At 36.7% G+C, this 23,649-nt stretch overlaps 1 protein-coding gene across 11 annotated transcripts in view; it reads left to right on the top strand.

Moving 5' to 3' along the window:
• KHDRBS2 (KH RNA binding domain containing, signal transduction associated 2) overlaps nucleotides 1–23,649 on the top strand; it is a 378,305-nt gene that overhangs the window by 123,602 nt on the left and 231,054 nt on the right. The gene's annotated exons all lie outside the window — the stretch shown is intronic.

The raw sequence follows: 23,649 nt of genomic DNA on the forward strand, positions 1-23,649 counted from the left end.
ATCACGTCTATTGCACCTTCAGTATTTATTCATAAAGTCAAGTCATATGTATGCAAGCCAAAGAGCAAGTAAGTATACATTGCATTGTGGCACCTTACTTTACAGGCTGTGGAACAGCAGTATTATGGTCAACACAGAAATAATGACTACTAATTTCACTGCACTGTATATTGCCTTTACTAATGCTGTGCATTATTCAGCTTTCCTTTCTGTCACCTCTATCATTCATCTCAGTAGCTAAAATAATGAAAGAAATAACATGCCAGAATAAAGGAAAGGCTAATCAGGATTTTACCATTTTTATGGCTGGTGTTATTTGGTCTTGGTAATGCGTATCAGCAGTCACACTTGCATTATGAGATCTCCAATGGCAATATTAAAAATAAAACACAAAAAGACAAATTAGGCACACAGAGCATATTTCATTTTTTCAGTGCTTTCTTTATGACATTGGGCATACTCACACTTCAATTATCTATTTAACATTATATTTTATGATAATAAATGTTGATTACACTACAGATTGTATTTTTAGTTATTGACAAGTAAAATATTTTACGACTTCTGGCTTACTTCTGGAATTATAAAAAATGACTGCCTGGATGAATGAATGTGAGTGCTGCTTAGTAGCAGTAATTTGCATCTGTACTACGTCTGCCAGCTCCATTCTCAGCCACCCACTCAGATTATTATTGCCAAGAGAGGCAATTGCCCAGACAGGGAAGTGTGAAGAGCTTGTTACCAGATAAAGGGGTTTAAGCACATAAATAGACAGACAAAGTCCTCTGATTTTGAGATTGGTGACTCTTCTTATCATACCATTTGAATTTCATATGATCATAACAAACAGTGCCAGCATGCCAGTTATTACATTCACTCATGAGTATGTCAGTAGAACAAGATTCAATTTTTATTTTTTTTCTCTTTGTAGAATATTTATGCCTAAAGTTCAATATGAAGTTTACTGTGAACTTCATGGAAAGTCACTCATATAAGAAAGGTGTAAAAAAATGAAGTTCGAGAGTAAAATAGCATTAAATATGGCAGTGACAAAAGCAACTTCTGTAAAGAAAGCCTCACAAGCAATTTACTTATCTTAATCCAATTTGGACATCACTGACTCAAAAGAAAATGAAATGCCTATGCTCTTACAGTGAGAAAGGAATTGTCTGATCTCTGTACATCACTGTTAGCAGTTCCAAGCAAAAGACACTGAGAATGGCCATGAGATGGATAATAGTTGCAATTCAGAGGAGATTTTCTAGGTTGAGATTCTGGTAAAACTAAAGAAAATAACTGTGAGCAAAAATAATAACCTAGACTGCCACGGCACTAAGGAAAATGCAACTTGCTCTGGCCAAAACAGCTTTCTTGCTTTAAAACAAGCTCACTAGCCTCTTTTATGCAGCACTTTTTATGGAATTAAATACAAATTACCAGAGACTGGAGGCTTGCTGTGGTTATTTCATACCATACTAGAAATCAGTTTATGTATATGGGCTGATGAATCTTCCTTCTGGAGGAACTTTCAGGAAAAATCTCTGTAATTTCTCTCTGTTAACTAGAATATCCTTAGGGCTGTCTGTATTATGCCATGGGCCATACCAGTCCCCAAGCAGACAGCAGGCATGTGGGTTTTTCCCCTCTGGTCCAGTGCAGCTGACTGCTCAGCTGCATCAGAGCAACAGAAGCTGAATTTCAGTGATATGCCTGATGGAAAAGATTAAATACTTTTACACCTGAAATCCTCACTTAGTGTTCACAAAGGAATGATTTTTGTCTTTTCGGTACCAAAATGATGGTAGGCACATGCTTGCCTCTACAATGAACCACTCTGGGCATATTCATTTCGGGCAAGGGGAGCTGCAGTTCCCAGTTCTGGGAACCTCCCTCTGTTAAGGGTGGTTTATCTGGTTTTCAGATGTTCTTTATTGTTAAAAAAGAAATCTATGTATAAATTCCAAAGACTAAGGAACTGAATTTGTTCCTTTTTCAAGCCTCAGGGGACACTGTTGGTAAGAGTGACTTGAATTTTTGCATATCCACTGTTCCTACAGTTGCATAGGCAAATTAATTTGAAAAATCAATGCAATTTACTAAACATGAATAATATCAGCAACTCCAGTTGTGCACTAAATCAACTCCAGTTGTTCACTAAATACCACAGAATTTATATACATCTCACAGAAAACTGTGTTCACAATTTTTGAAGAGATGCCCAAAAACAACTTCAACGATTTTGCAGAATATTATTGCGGATATAAGAAAAACTTAATCTTTGTGATCAAGCTAATGCCACTAGTTCAGCAGAAGTTTATTTTGCTGTAATGAACACAATCTGTAGGGAAAGGTCCCACAGAGTTCTGATAGGAAAAACAAGCTCTATCATGAGATGTTGCATTACCTCTAGGCACAACAAAAGATGATGCTGAATTTTAGATTCTTGTTCTTTGCCCTGGTCAGGTCTCACCTGGAGTACTGTGTCCAGTTCTGGGCTCCCCAGTACAAAAAAGACAGGTATCTCTTGGAAAGAGTCCAGCAGAGGGCCACAAATATGATATGGGACCTGGAGCATCTTCCCTATGAGGAAAGGCTGAGAGACCTGGGTCTGTTCAGCCTGGAGAAAAGAAGACTGAGAGGGGATCTTATCAGTGTTTACAAATACCTTAAGTGTGGGAGACAGAGGGATTTGGCCAACCTCTTTTCAGTGGTTTGTGGGGACAGGACAAGGGGCAATGGCCACAAAATGGATCACAGGAAGTTCCGCGCAAACATGCGAAAAAACTTCTTCACGGTGAGGGTAATGGAGCACTGGAACAGGCTGCCCAGGGAGGTTGTGGAGTCTCCTTCTCTGGAGATATTCAAGGCCCGTCTGGATGCGTACCTGGGCAGCCTGCTCTAGGGAACCTGCTTTGGCAGGGGTTGGACCCGATGATCTCTTGAGGTCCCTTCCAACCCCTACTATTCTATGATTCTGTGATCCTGTGATTCTGTTCCTTTTGATTTTGCATGCAGAACTGTACTTTTAATGTTGGCTATAGCTGAACTTTGAAGTATTTGTTAGCTGAATAACTCCATTTATTTTTAAATCATAAGAAGGTATTGTTCAACATGATGAGCATAGTCACGGCTTCTGAGAATTGTGCCCATCATAAGAGCACAGCCAGTTTCCTTTGAGTTCTTAGGACAGGTTCAGCTCTCATTGTCTTGGTGACTGACATGATGCCATCAAAGCACATCATTCCTGTAGTAATATAGTATTATAAATATGCAAAGACATTCTTCAGAACAGGTAGTGATGAGATTAAGCATAGTCATGTTAAGTTGCTTGGCTTTTGATTCTTTTCCACTTTTTTTTCTGCTTTTTCCTGACAGCGTGGAAGGCAATTGTAAAGGTAAACAATCAAACTGAAGTGACAAGAGAAATCTCATTACAAGTAGAATTAATTGATTGCTTTCATACTTAGATGCAGATTTTCTGCTTTTCAACCATACAATGAATGGTTTTCACTGCTGTTAAAAAAAAAAAAAAAAAAAAAAAAGTTTGCAGGGAGGTGGAATAGCTTTTTCATTAAGCTATAGTAGAAAGATCATGGATTCTCTTTAAAAGAAGCAGGAAAACATGTAGTGATGTTTCTTAAACACTTTGATTTCTTCAGTGAGGTACCTGAAAACAAGAAAAACTTTTTTTTCAAGAGAGAGTACAGTCTCAGGGCCTGCACTATTTCTTCAAAATCCCTGGTTTTAGATTATTTATATGAGTAGTAGTAGTATTTTTATTTGCACTAATTATATACCAATATACAATAAATATTCACTAAAGATTAATAGTATATGTAACTTGTCTTTGTATTTTGTAGAACTTTGGAACATTGTATGTGAGAAATCAAAATGGCAATGATTTAATGCAGATGGGACCCGAAGGAACATTTTTGTAGGAAAGCAGAACATTTAGGGACAGAGATAAAAGAAACATACTGGTGTTATAGAACTTTCATTAAGGGCTGCATTACCTAACTGCAGGTTGATGGAACTTGCGGAGAATATGTGGGAAGAATTGACACCGTCCTTCTTCCCCTTCCACTTTGCCACAAGAACTCCCTACTGAGTGGAGAGAAAATACTGATCTGAGGGTACATTGTTATGATGTCCTTAATAACAACGGTGAGAATACATCAACAACTTTAATCATGGTCCAACAGCATGCACTTATCTGCAACATGACCTCACTTTTTCTTTATGTGTTTTTCAGAGATTAACTATATCAGAGTAGGTAAGATTGTATACAGCGAGATTTACCTTTAACAACTATACTTACAGTCAATATCAAAAATTAATTGGTATGAATAATGCTGTTAAAATAGAGCAAAGGAAAGCCATGACCAGATTAATAACTGAAACAAGGCAAAGAAAATGAAAAAAAAAAAAAAAAAGTTGAAAAAGGGAGCAAGATGGCTTGGAAAAAAAATGGCAGGTATCAACCCTTGTAAGAATTTTATCATAAATCTTTCCTGTTTCATATGTAACTGTATGTTGGGAACATTCAAAGAAAGAAATGACTGAAACACAAAATTATCTAACAGACATGTGGATGCTCCAAAATTCTGAAATTAAGTTGAATTTATGTATTTATTTAAGTCAGCACAAAAGAAGGGATTGAAGAGAAATCTTTAAAACATACAAGTATTTTAGTTTAAAATTTTTAAAAGCAAAATGCTCGTGTCTTTTTGTTTGTTTGTTTGTTTGTTTGGAAGAACTTTTGTATTTAAAAATTAGTCTTAGTGAAGAGATTTGAAAGAACCATATAACCTAAGAAAAATAGTGTTTTTATTTGCTTTAATAACATTTCCAGTTTTATGCAAAGTAATATTCTTCACTGCTTTTCATTTTGTGGAAAAAAAAAAAAAAGAAAAAAAATATGTATTTTTAGCCTGATTATTTTTTTCTGAAAAGTCATTATTAGTCACCTATAAGACAAATCTTGCAGGACAAACTATTTAAACTGAAAAGGTGCAGATTGTCTTTGCAGAAATCACACCTGCTTTTTAACCTATATAAAGTTGGGTTTGGAAATTAGTATAAGACCCGAAAGATAAAACTTAAATTGCTGTAGTATCACATGGGCTGTCATCCACTCAGGAAAGAAAATGTTAACTCATTTTGCTTGAGTTAAATCTCCCAGATGCTGATATATACCTGTCACCTCAATTTAAAGCCTTACTGCTACTTGGATTGCTATTCATAGACTCATTTTGTGCTTCCGGTCTATGTCTATGTCCCTCCACCCCACATTGCCCAGCAGCCACTCACAGCTCAGAACTCACTTGTTTGACTTAGTCCTTGTTACCAAAGATTCCCATTTCTTTCCCATAAACCATGGCGAATTAGATAATAAACTTGCACTGCAGCTTTGAAAAATCACATAAACTGTTTTTTCCATGACTGTTTTGCCAACTACTGAATGAACTTTTAACTGCTTTCAAGTTTCATCTGTTATTTAAAATAGTTACTAAAGCAGGTTTTATCAGGTTTTATCACAGAAGACTTAAGTGCACTAGATCTACCTTTCGTGCTTTCCAAGGAAGCTCCACTGCCACTAGACAGCATCTTGTCCTTTAGGACAGGATTTCAGGATTTCTCGCATGAGCTTGTCTTTTAAAAAACACAGGTGTTAAGACTTTATTGGCAACTGCAAAGAACTAAAGTCAACTGAAAAAGAACCTACATAGGTTCAGTGATAAATGTATTGGCTTTAGTTTTTTTTTGTTGTTGTTGTTTTTTAACAGTCATATTACATGAGTACCTTATCAAAGGCTGGGGAAATGTGGGAGAATTGCAGTGCACCCCGGCATGTTCAATGCAAATGCTAAGTGTCCTGACTGCACTCCTGCAACCTTTAAATATGTGCTTAAATATTGTACAGGGTTAAGTGCACATGTATATAATGTGACATAGTGCCCAACAACACTGTGGCTTGAATCACTATATATTTCTTCATCAGATCATTTCTTCATTAGATCATTTCTACCATGAGCATAATGTCCTAATATTGGAGAGTTAATTCTCTGATAGCATTCTCTCAACTTCACTGGTTTTTCAATAAAGCTATATAAATAATGTTCAGGTAGCTAAAAAGAGAAGGAAAAAGTTGTGTTTTGTCTATAGGAGGTGATGATCTGAGCATTAGATTATATCCTTTCCTAATCCCTTTTCTTTATGGAAACATGAGAATGAAAATGTCTTCTTCAGTGTCCTGAGATTCAAAAACCTTTGAGTGTCACTGCCTGTTATGATCATTTAAGCTTATCCACTATAGTTAGGTATGTCATATTTCATTCCAAATGAGAGTGACACCTTTCTAAGCAAGAATAATTATGATGGACACTAGAAAGCTAAAAATAGAATTAAAATAAATAATAAAATAAAATAAAATAAAAATAAAATAAAATAAAATAAAATAAAATAAAATAAAATAAAATAAAATAAAATAAAATAAAATAAATAAAATAAAATAAAATAAAATAAAATAAATAAAATAAAATAAAATAAAATAAAATAAATCTAGTAGTCTATTGCACTACGTTTTATGCTGATGGCATTCCACTCATGTCAGTGGAGTTGCTTGCTCTAGTTCATGGCTATAGTAGTTCAGCCCAATGTGTCATAATGAGATTTCAGCTCTTGTAGTAGGGGATACAAATTTGAGTATTTCTTTAAAAGTAACTATTTTGGTCCTTTAAAACAGAAACTGCAAGTTTACTTCCAGCCTGTTGGGAGTTTTGATCTGGACTTTATGCAAAGTCCCTGCAATGTTTGTTTCTTAGGTAAGATGTTTCTGTTTCATTGAATTACTCATTTATCATCTTTAGCCATAAAATCTCTAAGGGAAAGATAGAACAATGCATGACATTGGATTTAGAAAACTGGCTCACATCCAGAAGCATCAATAGATAGTTTTAAATCACTAAATGGTGCTCAGCCAATTAATCTTTTTCTGTTAGGTTTTCCTTTGCTATGTGTAAAAGTATTATTGACTTTGGATTGTTATCTCTGCAACCATTGTACCTTAGAGTTTACAGCCATCTTACCCCACAAGAGGTTTATATCCAAGAGCAGTTTATAACCAATGCTCAGCATGCATTCAAGATATGAGCAGAAGTAACAGCAACTCACTGCTTCTGCTGCAGCACATTTTTTCCTTCTGTAAATCTCTCTACCTTCCTGATACTGACTGCTGTGAAGCTATAAGGACTGTAACAATGAGCAGCAAAGAAAGATACAAGCAAAAACAAACAAACAAAACAAAACAAAACAACAACAACAAAGAAAAACAGAGCACCCCATATTTTGAAACTGGAATATTTCAAGTGCTCATCTGCAAAAGGATGTTAATCCTTTAAAGTCTACTTTAATCCACATTCTCTCAGCTTTTCTTTTAAGTGAGCATGTCAAAAGGTACGAAAGGTTTTCAAACTCTAAAAGTAGGTTTTAGCTGAACAAAACAAACAAACAAACAGACAAAAAATCCAAAGAATATACTTTCTACTTATACAGAGAAAATGAAAATCTGTTGGCAGTCACAGATTAAAAGTAGAGACTGTCATTATCACTGCTTCCTCCAGTGTTACTCAAGTCATAACAACTGGTTGCTCAACCACCACAGTTTCTTTGGAAAATATCTGTGTATCACCTCCGGTGTGAAACTCCCTTTAGGGGATGGAATTCAGGGTCACAGAACAGATCACAAACAATATTTCTTAGAATATATTTTATTCATAAAGCTGTTTCTACTAATAGCAGATAACTATTCTAACAGCACATTCACTTATTTACTCTCACATTTGATTTGCACACACTCACAATTACTGGGTTAAAACAATGCTTGTGAGGCCAACTCTGACTATGTACTCTGAAAGAGAAGGGCCATACTAGCAGACCAATTCCCCTCAGAGGGTCCTTTATTTCATAAAATGTATGCTTTCATGTGCATATAGCAGCTGTCTTAGATGCAGAGTTACACAATGCTAGCTGGTACTTACTCTTGGTATTCTCAGACTGTATGTTCTGGTAGGTTTGTGGAAACTAAACTGAACATCTAAAGTTGTTGACATACCCAGTTTTTTTTATAAAATGTTTTGGTATTATATAAGAAAAACTTATGTTTCTTTGTACAAGGAAAATTGGAATGCAAGATTTGCTTTAAATTGGAAAGATGACAGAAAAATAGAGATTACTATGTATTCCTAACCTTGACACGTGATGATTATTGATGAAAAAGTAAAGTTCATACATTGGTTACTCATTTAAATACTCAAAATTTTTGTAATTTAATTTTAAAATTGTTGTATTTATCTCTTTTGACTCCTAATGAAAATCTATATGATCTCCTCTAAGTGTCCCAGAGGTGCATTTCCTGTACTTACTGAAGCCAGTGGTAGTAAGAGGAATAAACCATTCTTAGTATTTTGCTGACTGAGAGAATGAAAATCAACTGCAAACTCAAAATACATTAATTCTAAGACTGAAGTCCGATCTAAAGAGTGAGATGTTAGGATGGTTGCAGAGATTCAGCCATCTATATTAACTTAAATATTTCCTGCTAACTTGATTTATTGAGTGCAGTGATACTTCCATGTAATTAGTGATGGCATTTTCAAAATGGAATAACCAAGAGGGCAATTTAACCTTGTGTTAAAAATTACAGACTGTAAGGCTGATAGTTAAGAAAATTACATTGTCCTCACAAAAGAATTACATCTGACTTTGAACAGATGCTGAAAAATCCAAGTTTTATTACTGGTGCAACACAGTGGTGATATAAAAAGACTTCATCTCCTCCCTTGCATCTAATGTTTAAACAGACTTACAGTTATAACTATGACAGGATATTTGTGAGAATTATATTGCTGTTTTCAAAAAGGTAGGACACATTCTTCTCTTTCTGCTAAATTAAACTACTTCCAAGGAAGGGGCAAAGTATTAAGATAGTGCTTCAGACTTATTCTGTCTGTTTTGAATTAAAAGTGATGAAGGTCCACAAAACATTAAAGGAGACAAAACATAATAAGCAGCAAAAGAGAGGAATGTGGGAATGGTAGAGATAGTCTCTAGTGAAAATAATACATACTATTCATAGCAGCAAAAGGCTACGTGCTTTCTGTTTTGCCAACTTGTACACTTTTAATAGTTTTTTGACCGGAAAACAGATGTTTTTTGTTTGTGGATTGTCATACTTTTTTTTTCCCTTTTTAATACAGCATAGAAGGTGTATACACCTGCCATGTACACATATATTATGTATTAGAAACAAGCTGCCCAGTAACTCAGCTCTGATATTCCTCTGTCAGTAGTGGTGTTGATTTGATACCTAAAAGTCAGAGACGACATTCAGATCTGTGCCAAATTCTTCTTGATTTCAAGTCATTCTGAATTTTTGGGCTGGAGAATAAATGGTGCTTGCTGGTGCAATTTAGTTTTCGCTATTGAGCCTGCAGGTTGTCTGGGACCAGCTGGGACTTCCCCATTTCCCACAGATGGCAGAATTTTCAAACCTGAATGTCTAGTCAGTGTGAGGCCTGACGCTGACATCAATGCCTTTGCAGCAGGCAATAAGTTTAAATTATAAATAATAATTAAAAAAAGAAGAAGAAGAAGAAGAAGAAGAAGAAGAAAACTATAAGTAAATGAACTCGATAGCTTACAGCAATTTGAGGGACTGTAGATCTCTTCACAGTGATGGTTTTTCCCATCCACACTTTCTCAGAACAGTGATTTATATTCCAAAGAATTTTATTTATCTGCATGAGGCTTCATAAAGACCAGGTTTGATCTTGCTGAGTTTTTGTTTTATGATTATTGTTCTTGCTGTTTTACATATAGATAAATGCAAAAAGAAATGCTTTGAATTATTTGCAGCAATTATGTTAAATCCCAGTTTTCCATGCATAATGTTATCTGTGCTCTTGAGGACCATGATAAATACTTTTAATATATTTTAATGGGTTACTGTTACAAGGAATTTTGCATCGCACAATAGAGGCAGCATTGCAGTAAATTAAATTACAGTGCACACAATTAAATAGAATAATGAAAAAAATCAGACTTGGAGCAACAGCTCTTCAGAGTCCTCTGAAATTTGATTCCGTGATAAACATAATAGGAGAAGATGGTGAGTGGAATTTAGATAGCTAAGCTAGATATTATTTTGTTTGTAACATCTCCATCAGGGATTAATGTTCTCTTATTCATAGACATTGATTAGTCTCTAGATTATTTTTCTGATTGATTCCTGTTTTACTGTAGCATTCCTTCTTTGTTTATCTACCCAGCATCAATATAACTTTATAGCTCTAACTTCATCATGGAACAGTTGTTATGCAATCTGCAATAATTTGTGGGTTCTCAATAACGGTTTTAAGAAGATCTGCACACTTACGTTCAGCTGGTAGACATATATTACTAAAAAAAAAAAAAAAAAAAAAACTTCCTTTCATCATTTCTGAAAAAGAACATTATAAATTTCACATATTCTCTGACAACAGATCATTTCGAGAACACTTGAAAATGAGACACATCTCTGTTTTATCAAACAGTTAAAGTAAGGCGTGTGTGCAGCTCTGGGCAGTCATTGTTTTGAATATGCAATGAAAACAAAAATATGATATTAAGATCATAGATGGTATTATTGCTTTTTAAAAATTTTTATTTTTGTTATCTTTTTTGGAGATGAAGATAGATTGAATCCAGCAGAGATGTGGTATTTGAAGTCACAAGGAATCTAGATTTAATTCCTATCCTTCTGTGGCGCTGGGAAAGTAACATTATTTCCTATGGTCTTATTAGTTTTCCTACAGTAGAGGATAATAATACTTGCCCATCCACTTTAGAGGTTGCTATAGAGCTACAGAGCTATCTATTCATTGATAATTATAAGTCTCTTTACAAAAGCTTCATTTTATTGAATTAAATACCTCCAATACAACTGCAGAATACCTCCAACTCCTAAGGAAATTTGTGGTTGTTTTCAAGGCTTTCAGGTTCTTTTTCAAACACTATTTACTGGTAGGATATTTAACTATTTATGAAGTTAGCCATTCCACTGGTTAAAATTAGAATAACCCCACTTAAAATCTGAACAGAAAAAAAAAAAAATAAATCACTGTTACAAAATTTTTGTAGGAGGTAAGATGGTGGTTAGAATGTGCATACAAGGTCTTACCCAGGTTCACCACGCGTATTGGGTTTATGTGGCAAGGTTTTAGAAGCAGGGTGGCTGCAGGGGTGGCCTCTGTGAGCGGAGTTACCCTGTGGCCTGTGGAGAGGCCCCTGGTGGAGCAGGCTGTCCCCCTGCAGCCCATGGGTCCCACACGGAGCAGATCTCCACGCTGCAGCCCGTGGAGGAGCCCCCGGTGGAGCAGGTGGATGTGGCCTGGAGGAGGCTGCGGCCCATGGAGAGCCCCCGCAGGAGCAGGCCCCGGGCCGGAGCTGCAGCCCGTGGAGAGGAGCCCACGCAGGAGCAGGGGGTCTGGGGGGAGCTGCCACCCATGGGGGACCCATGCTGGAGCAGTTTGCTCCTGATTGACCCCGTGGTGGACCCCATGTGGAGCAGGGGCAGAGTGTGACTGTGAAGGAGCTGCGGAAATGAAGCGTTAGGGACTGACCGCAGCCCCCATTCCCCATTCCCCTGCACCACTCGTGGGGAGGAGGTAGAAGAGGGTGGAAGGAGGGAAGGTGTTTCTGGTTAGCTTTTAGTCTGTTAGTAACAGGCAAGAAATTGCATTAATCTTCCTGTGCTCTTTATTTTACCCGTGATGATAACTGTTGAATGATCCCCCTGTCCTTACGTCAGCCCTTGAGTCCTTTCCCTTGTATTTTCTTCCCCTTTCTCTTTGAGGAGGGGGAGCAAAGAGAGTGGTTGTGGTGGACTTTGGCTGCAAGCCGGGTAAAAGCACCACCATGATTTATCACCTTTTGCCTTTCACACAAACCAAAAACTTTCTTTGAAAGCATATCTTTAGAAGTAACCCTGGCTGTTCACATCGGACCCTGATCTCGTAAACCACATTTTGAAGACAATAACATATATATTTTTAGCCTAGGGATGTGTCAGTGCTTTGCTGAATTTAGGCCTTACTGGCAATTCTTCCCTTCCTGTGTTTACAGACCCTTGCTGTGAAAGTAAAAGGCTGCTTGATGTTTATTCTTTGTTGCTCAAGCAGATTAATGATTTACGGGATATCTATAAACTTTGAAGAATTCATTTAAGAGTCATTTTTGAAGTAGAGAAAAAACTAACAACAGCAAAGCTGTTTTTCTGTCCAACTATAGGTCCCATTTCGTCTTCTGGTACATTAAAGAAGTCTGTTACCACATGCTTTTTATTTGACAGGAGGGGGAAAGTAAAAAGATGTTTCCTTTGTATTATGTTTTTAATTCTTCTCCAGAGGTTAGTTTAGAGGGTAGGAAGATAGAAGGAATGGCCAGCAAGCCTTCTTTCCTTAATTAAAAACATAATTAAACATGTAAAAAAATCTCTTCAACTCTAGGGTAACACTGATATTGAGTCTCTGGCTATTAACAGGTTTGATCCATAGGTCCATTTGTAAGTTCAAAAATAATGAACATTTCTTTAAATTGATGTAGCATATAGTACTATAGTCCTGAATAGTTTGCCAATTTTTTTTTTCTTTAAAAAGGAATACAAAACCAGCTACCCCAAATGCCAGCCTAGCAATTCTTTGTTACTTACATTGTTGTGTGAGTTGCACGGAAATTGTCTTATGGAAGAGTTTTGCAGATTACAGTTGATTGGGGCACCCCATAGGTAATGCACAACATGCGTGCACATTCAGAGTGTATCTAAGCACCCAAAAACTGTAAAGCAGCTCTTTGAGATTCTGTGAGATGTTGAGATTCTGTGAGAGGTAATATAAACTTCTGCATGTTGAAGTAAAATTAAAATTTCTCTTTAACACATGTTCATATCTTTTTCAAATTTTATTTGGTACTGTGTATAGAAACTCATACCAGCTGAAGGGTGCCTACAAAATTACCTAGCATACCAGATATATAGTGATATTCTAAAAATCTTCTCCAAAATCATGAGGAATCCCAAATCCCACCATTATGCTGTCCAAACATTCAGCAAATGTTGATATTCTCAATTTTATGGGACATGCATATTCATTGGAATAAGACTTGTAAAAATACTGCTGGTGTCTTATGTCTATAGGCCTGTCAGTCTGACTTCGGTGCCGGGAAATCTCATGGAGCAGATTATCTTGAGTGTCATCACATGACACTTGCAGGGCAACCAGGCGATCAGGCCCAGCCAGCAAGGGTTTATGAAAGGCAGGTCCTGCTTTACGAAGCTGATCTCCATCTATGACTAAGCTTAGTGGGCAAGGGAAAGGCTGTGGGTGTTGTCTACTTTGACTTTAGTAAGGCTTTTGACACCGTTTCCCACAGCATTCTCCTGAAGAAACTGGCTGCTCATGGCTTCATTGTGTTAAAAATTGGCTGGGTAGCCAGGCCCAAAGAGTCATGGTTAATGGAGTTAAATCCAGTTGGAAGCCAGTCACTAGTGGAGTCCCACAGGGCTCAGTATTAGGGCCAGTTCTCTTCAGTATCTTTATCAATGATCTGGATGAGGGGATCAAGTGCACCCTCCGTAAGTTTGCAGATGACACCAAGCTAGGTGCATGTGTTGATCTGCTCGAGGGTAGGAAGGCTCTGCAGGAGGATCTGGATAGGCTGGACCAGTGGGCTGAGGCCAATTGTATGAAGTTCAACAAGGCCAAGTGCTGGGTGCTGCACTTGGAGCACAACAACCCCAAGCAGTGCTACAGGCTGGGATATGAGTTGTTGGAAAGCTGCCTGGCAGAGAAAGACCTGGGAGTATTAGCTGATAGTTGGCTGAATATGAACCAGCAGTGTGCTCAGGTGGCCAAGAAGGCCAACAGCATCCTGGTTTGTATCAGAAACAGTGTGGCCAGCAGGTCTAGGGAGGTGATTGTCCCCCTGTACTTGGCTCTGGTGAGGCCGCACCTCGAGTACTGTGTTCAGTTTTGGGCCCCTCATTACAGGAAGGACATCGAGGTGCTAGAGTGTGTCAAAAGAAAGGCAATGAAGCTAGTGAGGGGTCTGGAGAATAAGTTTTATGAGGAGCAGCTGAGGGAGATGGGGTTGTTTAGCCTGGAGAAGAGGAGGCTCAGAGGCGACCTTATCGCTCTCTAGAGGTACCTACAGGATGCTGTAGTGAGGTGGGGATTGGTCTATTCTCCCACATGCCCGGTGATAGGATGAGGGGAAATGGGCTAAAGTTGCGCAAAGGGAGGTTTAGGTTGGATATTAGGAAGAACTTCTTTACTGAAAGGGCATTGGGCTAGGTTAGGCTATTAGGAATGGGCTGCCCAGGGAAGTGGTTGAGTCACCATCCCTGGAGGTCTTTAAAAGATGTTTACATGTAGATCTTAGTGATATGTTTTAGCGGAGGACTTGTTAGTGTTAGGTCATGGCTTGGGCTAGGTGATACTGGAGTCTCTTCCAAGCTAAATGATTCTGTGACTCTGTGTGATTATTTATCAAGTATGTCTGTGAAACATCACTATACTGTCTTCTGCATCAAATTTGAAATAATTAGAGAATAGAGTTACCAAATTCTATGTTTTTTGTTTGTTTGTTTGTTTGTTTTTAATGAGATTCACATAGAGTAACTGCTAATTTTCTTTCTTCAGGGTTTATCAATTTTGACTTTCCTGATTAGCCTACCACCACATACATACAATATGTATTATCATTATTTATTGATGTGTACCAGGATGAAGTAATTTTGAAGCAAATTCATCATTAAATGAAAATCTTTACACTCATTACATTGAAGTATATCACTATTAAGAAGTGCTAGAATAGTTCAGAAGTCTATCCACAAATATATTTAAACAGTTCACACGTGACTGGGAACTCATATCCAGTACTTCAAGTATAGTGAATAAAGTGTTATTCATCATCAGGATTATACGGAATATTGGCCTAATACATATACTGAAATATATTTCAAATGTTACTTGGCAATTTATTCGTGAGGAGGGTAGCCTAGAATCATAAATAAATAAAAAGATTTTACATATGTTACTTTAAAATGAAGCAATAAACCATTCTGTGTAAAGTTAGTTTCTTTTGCTCAGTTGGGCTTCGATGTGAAATGGCTTGAGATAGATCATACACCTGGTTATTTATTTTTTGGACTTTTGTTTCCAAACTGATCTTCTCCATAGATGAACTATAAAATTTTCTTGAATTATGTAGCAATAAGGGCAAATTTTTACATTCTGTATTATACTATTTGTAGTATCTACATACAATACAATACAACACTGAAATCTGGAGTTGTCGTAGCACACTGAGTTATTAACTTACCTAGCATTATTTCCTGACTCTGGAAATAGTATTCAGTGTTTTAGAAAATGATGAGAGGAGAAATAGGGGCAAATAATATTCCTAGGTAATTGAAAAAGGTAATATGCTTGAGGGGAGAATTCCTTCCTATCATGCATAAGTTATCACCTTATACCATGAAATACAAGATCAAATGACCCTTCATAATACATTAGCTAGCACGGAAGCATATGTTATTCTTTCCCATTCAGCATGCCTAATTAAATTTTGCTAAGCTATTGGTGCAAAGAATTCTTGTTGCCTTGTATCAAAAAATGTCATTAGAAAAAAAAATCCTTTGTGTCTTTGAAATAGATTACATACACTGCACTGAAAGTACGGCAGGAATATTGCAGGCAAATGTTAGAAAAGATACCTGATAACAAAAAGAAAATCTAAGAAAGAGTATGTTTAGATAGGAGTTGCAACAAAGCTCTGACAGGTTATACCAGTCTAAGTGGTCTTTAGTTTGATTTCTTTCTTTCATTTTCTGTAAGTTGAAGAAAAGGGTTTATAGACTTCAAGGAGTGTCATTGCTTTAAGACTCAAATATAATGGGGCATGAAAAATTGGGAGTTCTACCATGTACCATGATATATTTGCGATAGTTTGTTCCTTTATTTCTGTGAATGATTCGTGATGTATGCTCTCATTTTAATTTTAAATATGGAGAAGTCATTCATTATATGTTGAATAGGCCACAGTTGAGTATCATTAAGAAGATGAATGTGCTTCTGGACTGATAGGAGCGTATCTGAGTGATTTGAAATGTTAGAAATTATCCTGTCAGCTTTTGGCATCTCATGGGATAAAAACAAAAATGCTGAGAATACACATAAAGTGATAATTTTATGTTGTTTATTTTTTTCTACTTTGTTTAGGTATCTTTGTTGTTAGGATTGCTGCAGTCACTAGTTGGGAGCTTCTTGTAGATATTTATATGTTTTTTTTTTCTTTTCTTTTTTTTTTTTTTGATGTAGGATTTTATTTCTGTCTTATTTATGACTCTTTATTTTATTTTATTTTATTTTTTTCAGACCAGGGAAGTCATGTTTTTAAATCAGGACAACTTTTAACAGCTTGGATGTTTTATTCTTTCTGTACCTGCACAGCCTCCAGTGTGGGCTTAACCTGGAGACACTGAATTCTGCAAGAGTTACATGTATCTCTGAAGTCTGAGGAAGCTCAAGCATAAAAGTAGGGGAAACTTCACTTGGTTCTATGTATTCCTAATCATGTTCACCCACGGGTGAACTGCTTTGTGCCCTTTCTCTAGGAGGGGCTATGAGACTGGCTACAGCCAAGTCTTGTCCTTGAGTTTGCTAACCTCCATGATTGGGTGGTGAGAGTACTACTTTGCTGTACATGACATCAGATTTTGGTAGGAATGAGCTCAAGCTACTTTTTTGTCCTGGCAACAATTATTTAACATCAATTCAGGGCATAATTAAATATTAAATGCAGACTTAATTTGAGCAGGTATAATATCTGGTCTTGCAACATCCAATCAGAATGTTTATGTATATCCTAAAAGATAGTAGAATAGAAAAGAGAGAAGGAGAGAGAGAGAGTGAGAGAGAGAGAGAGAGAGAGAAAGAAAGAGAAAGAAAGAAAAAGAAAGAAAGAAAGAACAGTAAGATTTTATTTATTTTAATCAGACATTAAGATCTAAGTTACGAAGGTGGATAAGAAAACTAGTAAACTAGTTCCAAAGTACTAGATTGTTGTTTATAGTTTACTGAATTTTAACCTAAAAATAGAAAAGCTACTTACCTGTTATATTAATGTGTAAAAGGACATAATAAATATTATATCACTGTTATTACATCAATATATTTTAATATCTTACATTTTACATAGTGAAATATATTCTAATTGTGTCAGTAGCCTTTTTTTCAGTTATTTCAAATTCTTGTGAAGATTAATTTAATTGCAAAAGTGTTTGGAGTGTTCTTTTTAAGCATTTCATCAGTATGTTTCTGGCATGGTTCAGGCAAACAGCCTTTAAATACTGTGTTTCAATTCAGTTTTGACAAAGATAAGAAAGACATATCAAGCACCTTTTGTAAAAATGACAGTGCCAAGTATTTTGTGCAATATATTATAAAAAGAACACTAAAATACAAAGTGACATTTTTCTAGAGGATAAGCAGACTGTAATATAGTGTAAATTATTCTGCAGAACAGCGTATCTTTTGAATTTGTAGGTAAACTCTGAAACCAGAAGTGTTCCTGAAAATAGAAAATAATGAGCTTCTTAATAACATAATTCTTATCTAAAGATCAACTTTCAAAAGAACTATCATGATCACCAGATTTAGCCATAATAAAAAGATTTGATTAATATAGATACAATGTTATCTCTGACATGATGCAACAGAGAAAATACGTTGAAAAAATAAAATAAAATAAAGCCCTCTGGTAGTGTTAAGCCAGCAAACGCATCTGGATTTCATTCAAGAAGAAAGCTGTCTACTAGAGATTGAATAATGGGGAAAAATACAAATCCTTCTACTTGCCAAGACCACAAAAGCCTTGACAATATTTTTTGTACCAGGTTCCTGCTCTGTGTTCCCCAGTCCATCTTCTGCACTCCCACTAATTACAGAAAATTGTGCCTATGTCATCTATATCCATGTTGTGAGTATATGCAGCTCCCTATTCAAATGCATAAATGTGAACTATGAGGAAACAAAGTGCCTAGACTCCTGTTAGAATCAGCGGAGATGTAATGAACACCATCATCAGAGTGCAGAGGTCTCTCCAGCTGGCTAACTCCAGATGTCTTATCTCAGGCAAGCTGAAGAATTCTCTGGATGCCTTGAACACTGTTGATTGTTGATTCACTTAAGCATTGGTGTCTGGTGCCATTTAAGATGTATTCCACCTGCCCAGTACTGTGTACTTGGACCTTAGCACAAACTTCCCACACACCCCTTATGCTTGAGAAAAGTCATATAGGCACTGGTATATTTTGCATGCCTCATTCTGCATGGATACTCAGCTGTTGCATGGAATACAACTTTTGACACATGGGTATGGTTGTGGAGCAAGTATTTCTTCAAAACTGAGAAGGTTTAATGTTACTTGTGTAATTGCTCCTAATTTTTCAATTCTTCTTCATTTCCTCTTGCTAGTTTTCATTTTATTTTTTGCCTGGTTACTCTTTCTTGGTCATATGTTTATTCTATATAATTTTCTGATTCAGAAGCAGTTTAGCTGGAACATAGTGTGGAAATTCTAAGTCTTTCTTACACCTCTGATATCTGATGAATGCCAGCTTCATCACCTGTGGATGTTTAAATCCAGTTGCTTTATTATCTGGTTCTGTAATTTCTCAGTATTTGCAGTTCCCATTTTTGCTGTGTGTGGTCTCCTGTGCCATACTGCAGGCAAATTCCACACAAGTTAGTTCTGGAAATTTCTAAGTTCTTATAAAATTTTTCATTCATTTATTTTTGCCTAAATGGAAAAGTGGGCAAAAGCTATCAAAGAATACCCTGCAGTGCTGTAGTCAGGAGAATCATGATACATGTATGGGAGTATAGTTGATAAACTGTTCTTGTGAGTTAAACATGCTTCTGCTTTAGTTTGAAAACTCTTCTCATCAAGCAAGCATTAGATATTATACTATCTTTCTGGTCTGCATGGTACAGATAAAATCATTATATTTTTTCTAGTAAGTCAGGGCATTCATCTGAGTAATAATCCTTATTGGGAGGAGAGGAGATTTTTAACATCTGTTGGTATATATCGAGATATATTTCTGTCTAAGGACAAGCTTCATGCCACGATATCCAGCATTTATATTACAAGCCATATCATAGCCTTAATTAACCATGTTGCCAGTTCTTCAGTATACACTCCTTGAGCATCAGGGTCAAACAGAACCATCGCAGTGTGAACTGGAAGGCACAGCAGGTTTGGCATATGGACAACCATGATGGAAAGCCGTAGGAAAAGCTTTTAACCCTCCTCTTCTGGCAATCTGAAATGTTGCAATAAAGGGTTAACTGCCGAGAAGGCTTCTTTTAAACCGCTGGCTCATTTAGGTTAGAAGATACTGTTCTTTGTTTTCCCACTGCTCATCATTTTTTTTTTCTATGCAGTAATGCAAATCTTCCAGGTGAACTTTAGTGCTGTCATCCCCATCCACAGAAGATCTGACAGGCTCATTGATCAGTCCATTAGAATGCTGCACCTGCCTTATCACTTAGCTTGCACTTTCTGTAATGTTTCACACTGGGTCAATTTTACAGTCCTCAAGAACAAAAATAAAATACAAGTTAGGAGAACTAGGGGTTCATGAGTCTAGAAGTGAGTATACTAATACTTGCATGGTATAAAAAGAGAGGTTTACCTGTTAAAAGTAACTATCTATAGCTTAAAAATAAGTCAAGAAAAATTAATGATTGTAAGCCATGTTCACCTCATTTTCAGAAGGCCAGTGGCACACCAGCAAGGTCAAGAGAAACTCAGTGTTTTGAGGTCTCCCTTGGCATCTGGATTTAGAGAACCAGGAGACAAGGCAGGGTGCTGGGGAAAGACAGATCTGATATTAAATTTAAACAGTGAATCAGGGAAGGAGGGGGGGGAGAATAAATTAATCATTCTTATGATTTATCCCTTTTTATTAGCTTTTTTACTATTCCAACAATCAAGTTTTGCTAGAAAATTTTGGAATCACATCCATAAATAATTTTGCAATTCCACTTTTGCTAAATTCCTTGTGCCTAATATGCTCATCCTCTCAGGGAACTCAAATGACATTGCGGTCAATAAACATCAAGAAAATTCAACTCGCTGGCTGATTTCATGTAAAAAGCATTGACATCAAAACATCTGCTGTGAGATATTTCGGGAGGAAGAAGCCAGGGTCAAAATTCAGTAAATTAAATACTCATTGCAGATTATTTACACAGCTGTATTTCATGCCCATATATTAGAGACTTTTCAAACCAAAAACCTGTGCTGTTGTTGCCAGCATATGTGCAACTTAATATAAGTGATAAGGTCCAATGTTGTTTTTCTTTTACTTTGGACAAGGCTAGTAATATTTTCCTCTTCTCCAGAATGCTCCCAGAAGACTGACAGGTGTCAGGCTGCCCTCTCAAAGCAGGCTTTGTCCAGCCTGCTCTTAGTGAACCCAGGAACATAGTGTTTGTGTTGAAAAGAGCTGCATGTGGGATTTCATTGCTTCGTTATTACTTGTGCAGCTTGGTATGTTTTTTTTTTGCTTTTTTTTTTCCTCATACTTTTACTGATAGATAACTTTCAGGCAATTTAAGAAGCCACTTAAGAAAGGCTATCCATTTAAGGAGAGTTTTTCTAGCCTTTAAGCATTTAAATTGCTATGACCTTCTTAGCAGTTAACATATAAGACTTTCCTAAGTGCTTAGAAAGTAATTGGGTTTTGCCTTTAAGAAACAAGGAATATTAATTTCAGAAACTTTTCCAGTGTGGATCCACTCACTTCTCAAAAGGATGAAAAATTTCTAAACAAAAGTTTAATGATGTTTATCCCCTGGAAAATAGTATCATGAAATGAAGTCTCAACTAGCAGAGCCCTGAGTCAGTAAGCCCACTCAGCATGCTGTAACTTGTAGACTTTTCTCATTTGTGTTTGTTTATATGCAGTTTTGCCAGAGTGGCATTATATCCCAGTTAGACTAGATCTAGACCTACACTGGCCAAGTCTGCACTTCACCTGTTTGTCCGTGAATTTTACCAACTCACATGGTCATCATCTTGGTGTTCTGACCAAGGAATTCCTTTCCACTGTACACATATTCTCTGCTGTTTAAAATAAAAATAAAGGGAGGGAAGGGAAGGGGAGGGGAAGGGAGGGGAGGGGAGGACACGGGATCTGGACTGGGGTTGTCTGCTTCATTTCACATCTATTTTTTGTGGGAGAGCTGGAGATATCCAGTGACCACAGTGAGGGACACACCAGCTGTGCAAAGTACATGAGACTCCTCCTCAGTAGCACAGTTCTTCCCTTCTGTGACCCTAAGGCACAATTTGGTTGCATTCAAAAGAGAAGAAGAATAGAGAATGAAGGACAGAAGTGGCCTTTAAAGTGTTTTTGAAGTCTAGAGAGGATCAGTGCTATGGTGGATAATACTGTGGTAATGCTGATGCTTATTTTCCTAGCTGTCCCTTCCAGTTTCTCTCCCCAAGGGACTGTATTACCTAATGCAGGAGTAAAGAAAGTTCACAGGGTTATTTGAGAGGGCAGTTGTCCATCACCTGCAGCTGCTGGCTGCTCCTTCTGCCACCTTGGAGCAGGCAGCATCTCACAAGGGGTAGGTGCCTTCACTGTCAGACCTCCAGCTGGACTTGGCAGATTCTGTGGGATGCACTGATGTCATAGTCCTGAGCAAAATGGGAACTCATCTCTCTTCAGGTCCAGAAGGCAAGACGCTGAAGAGAATTTACAATTAAACACATAATTAACTGTTATAGGATCAATAACTAACATATTAGTAAGATCAATAACTAACATATTAGGATTACTCTATTTCATTGATTTTCAGTGCAAAGATTTTGTTGCATTCAGCTATTCAATGAACTACTTTTATCTTTCAAATAAGCTGTCAATGGTCACCTTTTCTTCTTGTAACCTCTGGAAAAAAAGCATCCCTTACCCAGGCCACACCCAGTAGAACCCAGCTTCTACATAATTATATAGAAACTTGCTTGTTTTCATTATCAAATACAGATCTTCTTAAATAAACCACATAGAATCATAGAATCACATATCTGTCTGCTAATAAAATATTTTGTAGGAAACATTTCTATAAAAGAAACAAGCATGCATAATCCTAATGCATCTATAACCTAAAGAATAATCATAGTCTCTTGGAAAGCACTCAGTATTAGGGCCCATCTCTGACACTTTGCCATATACAACATAACTCTGTGTTGAAAGATGCTACCAGTTGTTCTTTGTTATTCTGTATTTCCCAGTGCTTGCCTGCTTTTCTGCTCTTGGCCATTTTTCTTACTGGTTTTTGCCCCACAGACTGTTCTCAGGCCATCCCTAACCAAACCTGAAAGCTCTCCTGAGATGAACATTTGTCCTTACTGGAGGCAGTCCCAACTAGGACAGATGCTCTGGTTCATTTTGTGTTATTTAAAGATGAAACGTGTAAGCATTATGAAATATTCTTAGGCAGTGTGTGCTTTTTAAAAGTACCTGTGTTCTATTTCCCCACACACAAGCAGAAAATTTTCCCATTACCTTTTAACAAAAAACAGACTGTGCAACAGCAATTTTCTTTCCCCTAAGGATGGTAGCCTGTCATCTCTATTAATCTTCCACACATTATCCTCACCTGCATGCTTTGTTCCAGTATGATGAATTTTTACACCAAATACAGAAAACTATTGGTATTTGAGAAAAAGTAGTCCTCCTGACAGAAGGCTGTAGGCAGAAAGATGAAAGTGGACAGGGTCAAATTTTTGGCATATGGTGAATCCTTTGGCCTGTTCTTGTTTTTCTTCTGTATTTTGTTTAGTGAAGGATTTCTGAATTTGTGAAGTAACACAATAGCTAGGAATCTTCCTTCATTTGTTTCTATTTCTGGAGATGATTTTCTATACTTTAGAAATGCAAGTCATCCTATGGACTTCAAAGGTATGCTTGGCCATTTAAATTTGTACATATTCATTAGAGTCTACACTAATTAGACCATTCTTAACACTGCACCCTTCACATTTAATCCAAATGAGAGCTCTGAGCATTGTCAGAGTAAAAAAGGATAAATAGTGTGCCCGTTCATGTTGCTATTTTTCTTTCACATTATTTTTAAATTACTTTCAGAGGAGAAAGATCTTGATTGTTCTTGTTGTTCAGGTTATATTGCTGGTGTATGCTGGAAGTTTGCAGTGATGCATAACAATATACTTTGTTGTACATTATACCACTGTGTACTGCAGTGCTGAGATCCTATTATTTGTTCAAGACATTTAGTGAGATGCTGGCTTAACGCCTTTTAAACAATGTTAATGTGGCTTATGAAGTAAATTGTCATTGTATTTATATTAGTACTGCCTCTAACTGAAAACAGCGTTAATTTTCAAAATTAAAAGAAGGAGATATTAATGCTTCTTTTCCCTCTAGGTTGTTTACTATTAAATATAATTAATAACAGTATTAACTATTCTAGTTCCAAATCTGTTTGTTTCTTTTTCCTGATGTTTTGTCCCTCA

This window comes from Anser cygnoides, chromosome 3 (assembly GCF_040182565.1).
Source record: "Anser cygnoides isolate HZ-2024a breed goose chromosome 3, Taihu_goose_T2T_genome, whole genome shotgun sequence".
Taxonomy (NCBI): Eukaryota; Metazoa; Chordata; class Aves; order Anseriformes; family Anatidae; genus Anser; species Anser cygnoides.